The sequence below is a fragment of the Pseudophryne corroboree genome, chromosome 4 (genome assembly GCF_028390025.1).
Source record: "Pseudophryne corroboree isolate aPseCor3 chromosome 4, aPseCor3.hap2, whole genome shotgun sequence".
Classification (NCBI taxonomy): Eukaryota; Metazoa; Chordata; class Amphibia; order Anura; family Myobatrachidae; genus Pseudophryne; species Pseudophryne corroboree.
The window spans coordinates 330,669,812-330,681,955 of NC_086447.1; the positions used below are offsets into that span (position 1 = coordinate 330,669,812).

The 12,144-nt window shown below is 42.3% G+C and overlaps 1 protein-coding gene across 2 annotated transcripts in view; it reads left to right on the plus strand.

Moving 5' to 3' along the window:
* The window catches only part of OPA1 (OPA1 mitochondrial dynamin like GTPase), a 255,182-nt gene that overhangs the window by 199,351 nt on the left and 43,687 nt on the right, over positions 1-12,144 (plus strand). The window lies entirely within an intron of this gene.

The following is a 12,144-nucleotide window of genomic DNA, read 5'->3' on the forward strand; positions in this document are numbered from 1 at the left end:
TATGTATTGGAATCACCCAATTGTCGGAGTATCTCGTTATTATATTTAGACCAATCTTGCAAGACAACTGCGCCCCCCTTATCTGCCTGACTAATTACTATCTGATCATTATTAATTAACCCCTTTAAGGCTGATCTTTGACTAGGGGTAAGATTGTCATACCTAGGTTTATGTGTTGTCTTGGTCATATAATTTTCTACCACCCTTAAAAAGGTCTTAAGACTAGCATTAGAACTCTGTGGATCAAATTGACTAGGTGCTTTAAGAATATGAGAACGAGAAGGAACAACTTCATTATTACCAAAAAATTAGTGCAAACGTAGTTTGCGTCCCAATTTGAAATGGTCTACCGACCAACGGAAGTTGTCATGTGTGCATGTGGGAACAAATGAAAGACCAAGAGCCAGAACCTTATTTTCAGAGGCCGTCAATGTATGTTGAGACAAATTGAACACAGTATCTAATAGCGGTTTGTTCGTCCCGCTCTTCTTCTTGTACCCCGCCCTCCTCGTGGGGTACTTGCTCCTCGGCCTCTGCCAGTGGCCGCCCTGGTGCCTAAAAAACCTGTCCCACTCGGTGGGCTTTGATCAACATAATTAGTATCACTAATGTCAGCAGGATCTGTTTCTGATTGGGATTGAGAAGATGAGGAAAAATCAACATCTTGTGTATTGCGTTGACGGTAATTAAGCCGTCTGCGTCTATAATTAACAGATTCACCTTTGAGCCAGGGGTAGACTTGATGATTGGTATAATCGTAATTAACTGTACTCAATTTTTTACGTTTGAAAACTGTGAGATCCTGCTGAAACTTGGTGATCTGTTCAGTCATCCGTTCACACCAGTTAGTTGATTTATCAACATTGAGAGATAGTTAGAGTTTCATTAAACACAGCAATATCCTTCCTGATCTTAGCGAGTTCAACTCCGACCTCCTCAATCACCAAAACCATGAGGTCTAAAGAGCACTTATTAAGCACACCGCACCATTTGGTGCAAAATGCAATGTTGTTACGGCCAAACGTGGGTATGTTTCGCACAGGAAACCCCCTAGGAATTTTTTTATTCCTAAAGTAATCTGAAAGGAATTGGCCGTGAAGCATAAGCTCTACCTCACGTCTACGTAACCTCATGATTTTGTGAAAGAGGTCGGCCGGAGTTTCATCAGGTAGCTTAGAAATTCAATTTGTTCAAATAACACTTTTTTGGCATCATCATCAGTGAGAGAAATAATGTTAGATTCAATAGCTTGAAAAGCAACGTCCTCTAAATCAAATACTAATGATCATAGGCTAGGTACCAGCGAACAAGACACAACAATTGGCCAAGACAGAGGTGACCAAAAATATAACCGAAAAACAAAATTTTAAAAATAACTAAGGTCATGAACACAGAAAAATCCTGCTAGGGTTGATCAAAAAATTGTATAAGAAGACAAAAATAAATATCAAAAGGGTGCCAGACTAGAGAAAATGTCCAGAGACTGGAAACTTCCAATAACATAGAATACAATGTTTGATTATTGTTCATATTAGTCTATGCATGTTTGTTTGTCTATTTTAATATTGTTTCATAAAGAGGTTGTTATAGTACTGGGACTGTTCCCATATTCACTCTGATGCTCCTCTTTTACAGTTGCAACAATGAAGCATATTATGTCTATTTAAATATACAATTATATATAGGTTGATTCATTCAAATTGTAATACACTAGGCTGTATTTGAAGTTTAAATGTGGTATCTGCCCCCTGTTCGGCGCCGCGGATCGTGGAGCTTAAGGCTTTTCCTATATTTGCCCCCTGTTCAGCGCCGCTCATTGTGGAGCTTAAGGCATTTCTTGTATTTGCTTTCCACTATGAGTGGAACGCTTGTGACCTCCGGCCGCGTCACTTCCGTTTTCGGAGGTTGTGTCTCATTGCAGTTGGCGTGCGTTCCACCGACTGTGGAACGCACGGCACTTCCTGGTTCCGTTTTGGGCGCGGGCATTAATTAATATGTTTATGGCTTATTCACACACCTTTGAGTTTGTTTAGTGAGTCATGCGCTATTTTCTCATGTTGACCATTTGTATTTGGCCTGAGGAAGGGGCTGTTGCCCAGAAACAGCTGTAGCCACTTAATACATTTTTTTGCAAATATCTGACTCCAGTGCCGTTCATCTTTGGGAGCTATATATATATATATATATATATATATATATATATATATATATATATATATATATATACACACACACACACATGCCAAATTAAAAAAAAAAAAAAATGAATAAATATTTCTTGAATCACCAGCCTGATTTCAACCCTCACAAATAAAGAACTTTTTATTCATTAATTGGTGAGTGCGCAAATCAAAACTTCTTTATATATATATATATATATATATATATATACACATACATATAGTGCGCAAATCAAAAATTCTTTATACTTGGATTCAACAATCTATATTGGAGCACCCCGCTGTTGGATTTCCTGTTATATGGAGTGCGGACATTGTAATATAAATATATATATGTATGTGTGTGTGTATGTATATATATATATATATATATATATATATATATATATATATATATATATAATCTCCAGCCAGGCTAGGCCATTCAACCTTTGCTCCCATCATCCATTACAGTCTTTCTCTTCCTGTTTTAAAGGGTGAAAGTACTGTTGACGGGTGGGTGGGTGTGTGTGTGTGTGTGTGTGTGTGTGTGTGTGTGTTTCAACAAAAGCACTAACCAAAAACACTAAAACATTTTATGCTTTTTCAAAAGGTAATAGGAGCACTAATGTTGGCAGCTCAGGGGTGTGCAATTCATGTTTGGAAATGAACGTTCAGCCCGGGAGCAGTGCTCCGTCTGGGTCATGGAAACATGCCCCGGCAGATATTTCCAATAAATTGTCAGAATCCCGCAAGCAGCATTCAGCATGGGCTGCGGGATTCTCCAAGACTATGGAAAATTTCTGATTAAATTAACTCCACCTGCACAAGCAGTTAAGAATGTGCGTAAGGTGGTTAAGAGACCCTTCCCCATCCTACAAGAGGAGTCGGAGGAGGAGGGTCTTGTAATTGCTGAAGATAAGTTAATCAAAAATATCTGGATGTCAGCTCTCAGGAGGTAAAGGAGGTCCTAACTTTAAGTAAGAAGTTAGGGAACCAGAGAGTTTTGATTTATTCAAGGTCCACAAACCGCCCTCAGCAGGATTGCCAATTCCTCAGACTCTCTCCAGAACAGGTGGGGGAAGCATGGAAACAACCTGATAAACGTTTCCAAAAGCCGATAAGGTTTGAGGCAAAATTACCCATTACCAAAAGTTGTCAGGGCTCAGTGGAGGTTCCGACAATTGTGGATGCCTCCCTGGCTAGGTTGTCAAATAAAAAAAGACAATCTTACCAATACCTAATGTGAATAAGTTAAAAGATGCGTCAGATGGCAAGGTAGACTCGGCACTGAAATTCAGTTTTTGGGTTAATAAAGCCATAGTAGCATGGACTTGGGCATATTGTTCAGGCTATAGAGGAGGAAATTCTCGACTAACGGAGCTTATTCGAGAGTCAGCTACATATATGTGCCAGGCTTAAAAGTAGGCTAGCAAAATAGCGTTGTGCATCTTGACATTGGTCATATCGGCTAGAAGGATTGCTGGCTCAGAGAATGACAGGTGGTTTCTGACTCCAAAAATGGGGCAGTAGAGGCTATTCCCTTTGGGGGATAAATGTTATTTGGTCCATAGTTAGATAAGTGGATTTCTCACGCGACTACAGGGAAATCTACTTTTCTACCTACCGCATATATATTGGAACTTTCCACCAGTCAGGAGAAATTATTCTGGTCCAGTGTTTATCTCATTTAGGTCTCAGTCCTTTCAAGCTAGAGAACAAGCTCGTGGAAATAGAGGTAGAGGTCGTTCCCAGACCACAACCAGAAAGCAGGACCTTAAGCCTGCTGACAAGACCGTGGTATGACGGTCTCCCAGATCACCTGGGATATCCCTTGGTGGGGGCACGGTTGTAGGGGTTTTGGGACACCTGGGCCAAAACCTCACCAGAAGTCTGGGTTATCAGATAGATTTTCAACAATGCTTCACAGTCATTTCTTTACAACAGGGTTGCCTCTGTGTCCTCAGATAGCGAAAACATTATAGATGGAAGGAGAAAATACTCTAATTCAGAGATTACTACGTGCAAAAGTAATTCTGCCAGTCTCGGATTCTCAAAGAGAAACTGGATTTTTATTAAAATCTTTCTGTGGGGCCGAAAGCCGGATGGGTCGGTCAGACCAATCCTCAATTTAAAGGTTTGAAATCAGTTTCTAACTGTTTACAGATTCCAGATGGAGTCAATCCAGTCAGCTATTGCAGGTTTGGAGCAAGAAAAGTTCATAGTGTCCATGGACATATAGGATGTATACCTTCATGTTCCAATTTGGACCCGTCACGTAGCCTACTTACAATTTGCACTGGAGAAAATCCACTACCAGTTCAGAGCCCTACCATTCAGTCTATCATCAGCCCCGAGAATTTTCACAAGGATCATGGCTATAACGGTCGCGAAATTGAGAGCGTTGGAGGTCACGATAATCCCTTATCTAGATGATCGGCTATTCAAGGCCTCCTTCTCTAGACCAGTGTATCAGAGATGCTCTGACAACTCATCAAATTCTTGGCTGGATTGTTAATTTCAAGAAATCCAACCTTCAACCAACGCAGAGGATTTAATTCGTAGGTCTTGTTTTACACACAATACTGGGAAGGTGTTTCGCCCAGAGAACAAGATTCAAGACATAAGGAAGATGGCGGAACAGGTGTTAAAAAAAAACAGACTGTGTCCTTACATCTATGTGTGCAGCTTTTCGGGAAGATGGTGGCATCTTATGAAGCAGTACTCCAGATGAATCTGATTGCTCAGGGAGCAGGCTCGCATTGGCTTCTACACCGGAGGATTCGGTTGTCGCCACACGTCAGCATCTCGTTTTTTTGGTCGTCATTGCACAAGAAAAATGCAAAAGGTTCGGAATTTTAAATTGGAGGATCCTGAACAACAAATGCCAGTCTCATAGGTTGGGATGCAGTACTAGAAGGCCATAAAGTTCAGGGAAGGCGGTATCTACGGGAGAGCACTTTGCCGATAAATATTCTGAAATTGAGGGCAATTCTAGCCGAAGACCTTGTAAAGGATCGACACATAAGAGTACAATCGGACACGGTGACGGCAAAGCCCTACATAAACCGTCAGGAACATAAAGCCGAATGGCTTTAAGAGAAGCCACAGAAATTCTGTGGTGGAAAGCAGACTATCTCAGTTGTCAAGATATGCATCCAGGGGAGTGGTGTCTACATCCTCAAGTTTTCGAGATGGTAGTGAGAGGAGGGGGCCTAATGCAAGTAGACCTAATACCCTCTCGAAATAACCATCTGTTACCCAGGTATGTGGCCGGGACGAGAGATCCGGCTGCAGTAGGGATGGACGCATTGGCTATTCCAGGTCATACAAACAAATGTAAATTTTTCCGCCGTTCCCCCTATACCAAGAGTTTTGAACAAGGCGAAAGGGGAGAGAGCGTGGGCAATTTTAATTGCACCAGACAGGCCTCACAGGAGTTGGTACTTGGACCTGAGGGTGCTGCTGTCAGACGGTCCTTAGGGGTTACCTCAGAGAGAAGACCTATTGTCACAGGGGCCATTCCTAAACCCAGACCTGTACCGATTGCGTTTGATGGCGTAGCTCTTCAGACCAGGAATCCTACAAGACAAGGGAATTCTGAAATTGGCCATTCCTACAATGCTAGCTGCTAGGGAATATGGAAGTACATGAATTGGTGTCTAGCTAAAGGGGGGGAATTCAAAGAAGTTCCGCCTTGTCAGACTTTTACGTTTTCTACCAGCTGGTTTAGCTGGAGGGCTAAGGTTAGGTTCCTTGAAGGTTCAGATTTCGTCTCTCTCTATTTACTTCCAGCTCCGTCTAGCCTCCTTACAGGAGGTTCAGACATTCCTGCGTGGGATTCGGAGGTTACAACCTCCTTTTTAGTCCACCCATGGCAATGTAGGATTTACGTTTTAGTGCTTGAAATTTTGAAATCAGCAGTTTTCAGCCTCTGGAAGAAGCAGAGCTGAAATCTATCTCATGGAAAGCTACCTGTTACTGACCTTAGTTTCGGCAGGAAAGGTCTCAGAGTGAGGAGCTCTATTGGGTAAGAGTCCTTTTCTTATTTTCCATGGAGACAGGGCAGAACTCTGTATGAGGGCAGAGTTCCTGCCTACGATAGGTTCGGGTTTTCACATTTACCAGCCCATCATGATTCCCCCTTTTTCAAGGATTGACCGCGGGGGGACTTGTCTTTGGATGTGGTTAGAGCCTTATGGATTTATGTGCAGGATACGTCAGCGATAGAAAGTCTGACTCTTTGTTTGTTCTTTATGATGGACCAAAGAAGGGTTGGCTGAAGTCTGAACAGACTTTGGGGGTCATTCCGAGTTGATCGCTCGTAAGCTGTTTTTGCCAGCCGTGCAAACACATTGTCGCCGCCCACTGGGGAGTGTATTTTAGCTTTGCAGAAGTGTGAACGCCTGTTCAGCAGAGCGCCTGCAAAATCTTTTTGTGCAAAACAAGACCAGCCCTGTAGTTACTCTGTGTGCGTTAATTCTTACGACGGGGTATGGCTTTTGACGTCACACACCCGCCCAGCGAACGCCCAGCCACGCCTGCGTTTTTTTCTGCCATGCCTGAAAACGGTCAGTTCACACCCAGAAACGCCCACTTCATGTCAATCTTCCTCCGTTCGGCCGTGTGACAGGAATGTTCGTTAGACTCTGTGCAAACCCACGATGCTCATTGCACCTGTACGATGCACCTGCGCATTGCGGTGCATACGCATGCGCAGAAATGCCGATTTTTAGCCTGATCACTGTGCTGCAAACAACGGCAGCTAGCGATCAACTCGGAATGACCCCCTTTGGCCAGATGGATTCGATTTTCCATTAGGCTTATACATCCTGTGGTAAAAGGGTCCCTTTGCAGTTACGTGCTCATGCTACCAGATCGGTTGGAGCCTCATGGGTGGTAGCCAGAGATGTCTCCAGCTTTAAATAGTGGCAATGTGGTCATTGGCGCACACGTTCACGAAATTCTACAAAGTTGATAAGTTTGCGTCCAGAGACTCCAGATTTGGACGTTTGGTTTTGCAGGTTACAGGCAGCACTCCCGCCCATGGGAGTATCTTTGGGACGTCCCCAACTATCTAAGGCTGTTCCAGTGTCCCCTAGTGGATGAAAGAGAAAAGAGGATTTTGGTACATACCGATAACTCCATTTCTCTGAATCCATTCGGGGACACTGGACACCCACCACGGTGCTGTCAAACCTGCTGTGTTTTCTTGTTCAGAAAACGTTAGTTCAAACAGTTTTAGATTGTTCAATTAAGAATTCTTGGGTGCTGTTTGATTTCTTGTTACGGTGGGTTCCTCGCCATAGGTTTTGTTTTTTCATGTCCTCTTCTCTCCCTCAAATTTTCCAAACTGAGGAATGGGGGCGTGAAGGGGGAGGAGCCGGCTGTGCATAATATTTTATTTTATGTTGTGCCACACCTCCAGTCTGCTAACTTCACACCCCAACTGTCTCTAAGGTTGTTCCAGTGTCCCCGAGTGGATTCAGAGAAATGGATTTATCAGTAAGCACCAAAATCCTCTTTAGTCAACATAACCTGCTTGTGCATTCTATTCGCATAACAATGCAACTTAGACTGAAAAAGACGCTTGGTGTTACCAAGTCACGCTACGGCAGCATACCGTGACTAAAAGGGCCGTTTAACGTGACTGCAGCAAGGATGTAAGAGGATACATCTGTACTAGCTAAGAACCCTTTGCTCAGGGCAGTACGGATGGTGTAATGGTTAGCATTACTGCCTCACAGCACTGAGGTCATGGGTTCAATTCCCACCATGGCCCTAACTGTGTGGAGTTTGTATATTCTCCCCGTACTTGCGTGGGTTTCCTCCGGGTACTCCGGTTTCCTCCCACAATCCAAAAATATACTGGCAGGTTAATTGGCTCCCAACAAAATTAACCCTAGGGTGAATGTGTGTGCGTGTACATGTGATAGGGAATATAGATTGTAAGCTCCACTGGGGCAGGGACTGATGTGAATGGCCAATTCTCTGTAAAGCGCTGCAGAATATGTGTGCGCTATATAAATAACTGGTAATAATAATAATAATAACTGCTCTGGGAGCCTCCGCAGGAAGGGAGAGCCTCCCAGTGGACATGCAGCCTGCCTGTTAGTCCATGAGGGGAGGGACTAGCCTAATCCCCCTCTATAACGTGCGTCTTCCTTCTGTCTTCCTGCCTGTATCGGCTCAAGATTGTTAGTATTGTACTGTCTAACAGTCTGTTGGGTTTACTAGTGTCTTCTTTTTTTTTTTATTAAACTACTCAGATCTCGGCCAGTAATGTTTGTCAGGACCTGCTCTTTTGGTTTACAGCTCTGTAGATAGTGCACACTTGTCCTTTTGTATGTCATTTGCTGCACTTTTATACTGTCCACTATATTCATAACGTTACTCTACGTGGTCTGTGCCTGTTTGGATATAACATCTGTTGTGTTCTCTACCCTTTCACCAATATGTCTGGGAACGACAATGCTGCTGGATCGCTCCCTGAAAAGAGCGCAACTGTCCAAAAAGTTTTTGTGTAAAACAAAATTCCCACATTCAAGGTCAGACTGGAGGGCAGTTTGCGGGTCGTGCTGGCGGAAGTTCAGAGTGCTACAGTGTCAGCGAGTGCATCTCCTCCAGTTGATACACTGCCATAGGTGGCAACACTGATGTCTGAGTTGTCGCAGCAGTTAGCGGCCTCCAGACAAAAGTGCCATCTGTATGTTCTTATGTGACCCCTACATTAGCAGGGCCTTCTGGAGGACCATGTTCTGAACTACCAGTTTGGTAGATATTGTCCAATGGAAAGATTCCAGAAAACTTGCCTAGACAATTAATGTGTTTAGGTGAACCTTAATTTGACTATTGATTTAAAGAAAAAACCACACCTCCCTTAATGCCATTCTGCATGTAAGCCCCCTCCCTCCTATCATGGCCATAACTATAACATTGCTGGCCTAACGTCTGGTGGACTGGAGGTTTTAAAAGTGATGATTTGGTGTTGGACTCTACAGCCAACCAGATAACTACTATTTGCTTTCAGTTCTGCAGCCTTAAGCACCAGCAAATTATGCTCAAGTAGCTGGATTTAGGACAGTGACTGTGATCCAAGGTAATTACCAGTACTACTTTGTTAAAGTTGGTCTTTAACTTACTGACGAAGATCTGTGATTTTCTAGATCATCATGAATAGTAGAAAGTATTTGTTCTACTTTTGGACGTCACCTGTGTTCTGTGCAATATGAAATTATAGCAGTCTGCAGCCAGTGGATTTGGAAATCCTACACTTGTTCAGACTTGTTTGCTTTAGACTCATTGCTGGTGATAATTAGCATGGTTACTATGTTATATTGAGTATTATGTTTTGGGGTAAAAGTGTTTAATTATGTGTCTGTTGCTAGGCGATTTGTTAGACCTACCGTAGCACTGTTCCTCGGTCCTGAGCAGAGTTTTTATTTGAGCTTTACAAGTAACTCTCTTGTTGTAAACTAGATTGGACTGTTCACACTTACTGGTGTGCGTTTTAGGATGCCTGTGTTTGACATTGTTTGCTATAATGCTATACAGGTTGAGTATCCCATATCCAAATATTCTGAAAATACGGAATATTCCGAAATACGGACTTTTTTGAACGAGAGTGAGATAGTGAAACCTTTGTTTTTTGATGACTCAATGTACACAAACTTTGTTTAATACACAAAGTTATTAAAAATATTGTATTAAATAACCTTCAGGCTGTGTGTATGAAGTGTATATGAAACATAAATGAATTGTGTGAATGTAGACACACTTTGTTTAATGTACAAAGTTATAAAAAATATTGTATTAAATGACCTTCAGGCTGTGTGTATAAGGTATATATGAAACATAAATGTATTCTGTGCTTAGATTTGGGTCCCATCATCATGATATCTCATTATGGTATGCAATTATTCCAAAATACGGAAAAATCCGATATCCAAAATACCTCTGGTCCCAAGCATTTTTGGATAAGGGATACTCAACCTGTACTTTATATTCACACTTTGGTAAGATATGGGGAAACAGTAATCAGAGCTGTTACAGTATATCGCATGTTTAAAAAAAGACATGGACAGGAACCTAATTTTTAAACCGGTTTGGAAATTGAGGACTGTGCAGCATTTCCCAGCTTTTCTCGATCTTTGTTCACTTTTGTTAAACTGCAATTGTTTAATATACTTCCATCTCTATGCAATTCTTTGCAACTGTATGCCTTTATATATGAGAGTACCTACTAAAACACTTGACATACAATATTGAAAAAGTAATGTGTACAACCTCAAGTAGTTATTAATAAAAATGATTATGGGAATGTATAATAGGAATTTATTTGGTCAGTGTTGTATACAGTAAATCTAGTTTAAGGGGACCCATATGGCAGCACCTTTATGAGTGTTACACTTAAGCCAAGACATGTTTTAGAAGCACTATTATTTGAAACCTATTTCACATAGGCTCACACTAATTGTTTACGGTACAAAGCGCCAGAGTGCTTATGGGCCATATTGGAGTTGATTGCTTGTCTCTGCCCATTCATCTTTAATGTCTTAATGACTTTGTTGTCAAACATTGTAACTCTAGTACTTCAGAATTTAGTCCTACTATCCTACCCTTCCAGAATTGTCCAGTAGACTCCTGAATTTCAGGGAGCTAACTTGTACTCCTGTCCCGTGAGGATGGGCCAGCTTTCCCAGAGAGGTGGGCGGCCTGGGTGTCTGATGCCGCGATTTGACTGCCCTGCTGTATAGTCCTGCAAATCATTGTGGTGGAGCCACAATGACACCGTTTCGGGGCACCATGCCCTCCACATTTCCTGCGCTGTCTGGGTAAAAACAGTTGGCAAGTTTGAATTTATGCACTACTTATAGTTTGGGGATTCTTTAAATTGTTTCCCTTTTACAGTGACTTGTGTAATTTTTTTCAGATATTAAAGTTTAATATAAAGCGAGTAATATTTTTATAGTGGGGTTCAATAGTCACTTTAGCGGAAAAGTGTAATTGCAATAGGCAGCTGTCTGAGCACACGGAGGTAGTACACAGATCTAAATCACTGAATGGATAGGGAAGCTTTGAAGCTGTGAAAGTGTAAGCTTTGTGTTCTGTGCAGACACCAGGATGTAATCAGCTGCAGGATCTGTGTAACTGCTGTATGAAGTGCAGTGCATTCGCCAGAGGCATTCTCCAGGAATAGAGAAATGTGTTTCAGAGCCGTAGCTTTAGGAATTGAAAAGAAGGAATGCTGGTGGCTTTGTTGGGGTTTTTCCTGACACAATACAAACTGGAAATATATCCCTTTGTATTCTTGTAGAAAATAATCTTACAATGTACAAGAGCTGGCGGGTGGAAATTTGAAGAACTAGTTTTTTATAAGTCACCTCTTTGATTAGCCAGTCATACTAGTGCAGTCTGGTATTACTGGACTAATGTAATATCACAGAGAGCAAGTTTGGTCATGTGGCTCCATTTTGTTATATAGAGTAATGGTTTTTAATTACTGCTCTCTTTCATTGTGTTTTATACAGTAAATGGGGAAATGTGTATACCATGAAGTGTTGTGCGTTTGAAGCTTTTGTACTATTTGTACCTACTGTATTCACTTATTTCTCTAACGTCCTAAGTGGATGCTGGGGACTCCGTAAGGACCATGGGGGATAGCGGCTCCGCAGGAGACTGGGCACATCTAAAGAAAGCTTTAGGACTACCTGGTGTGCACTGGCTCCTCCCCCTATGACCCTCCTCCAAGCCTCAGTTAGATTTCTGTGCCCGACGAGAAGGGTGCAATCTAGGTGGCTCTCCTGAGCTTCTTAGTGAAAGTTTTAGTTTAGGTTTGTTATTTTCAGTGAGACCTGCTGGCAACAGGCTCACTGCATCGAGGGACTAAGGGGAGAAGAAGCGAACTCACCTGCGTGCAGAGTGGATTGGGCTTCTTGGCTACTGGACATTAGCTCCAGAGGGACGATCACAGGTTCAGCCTGGA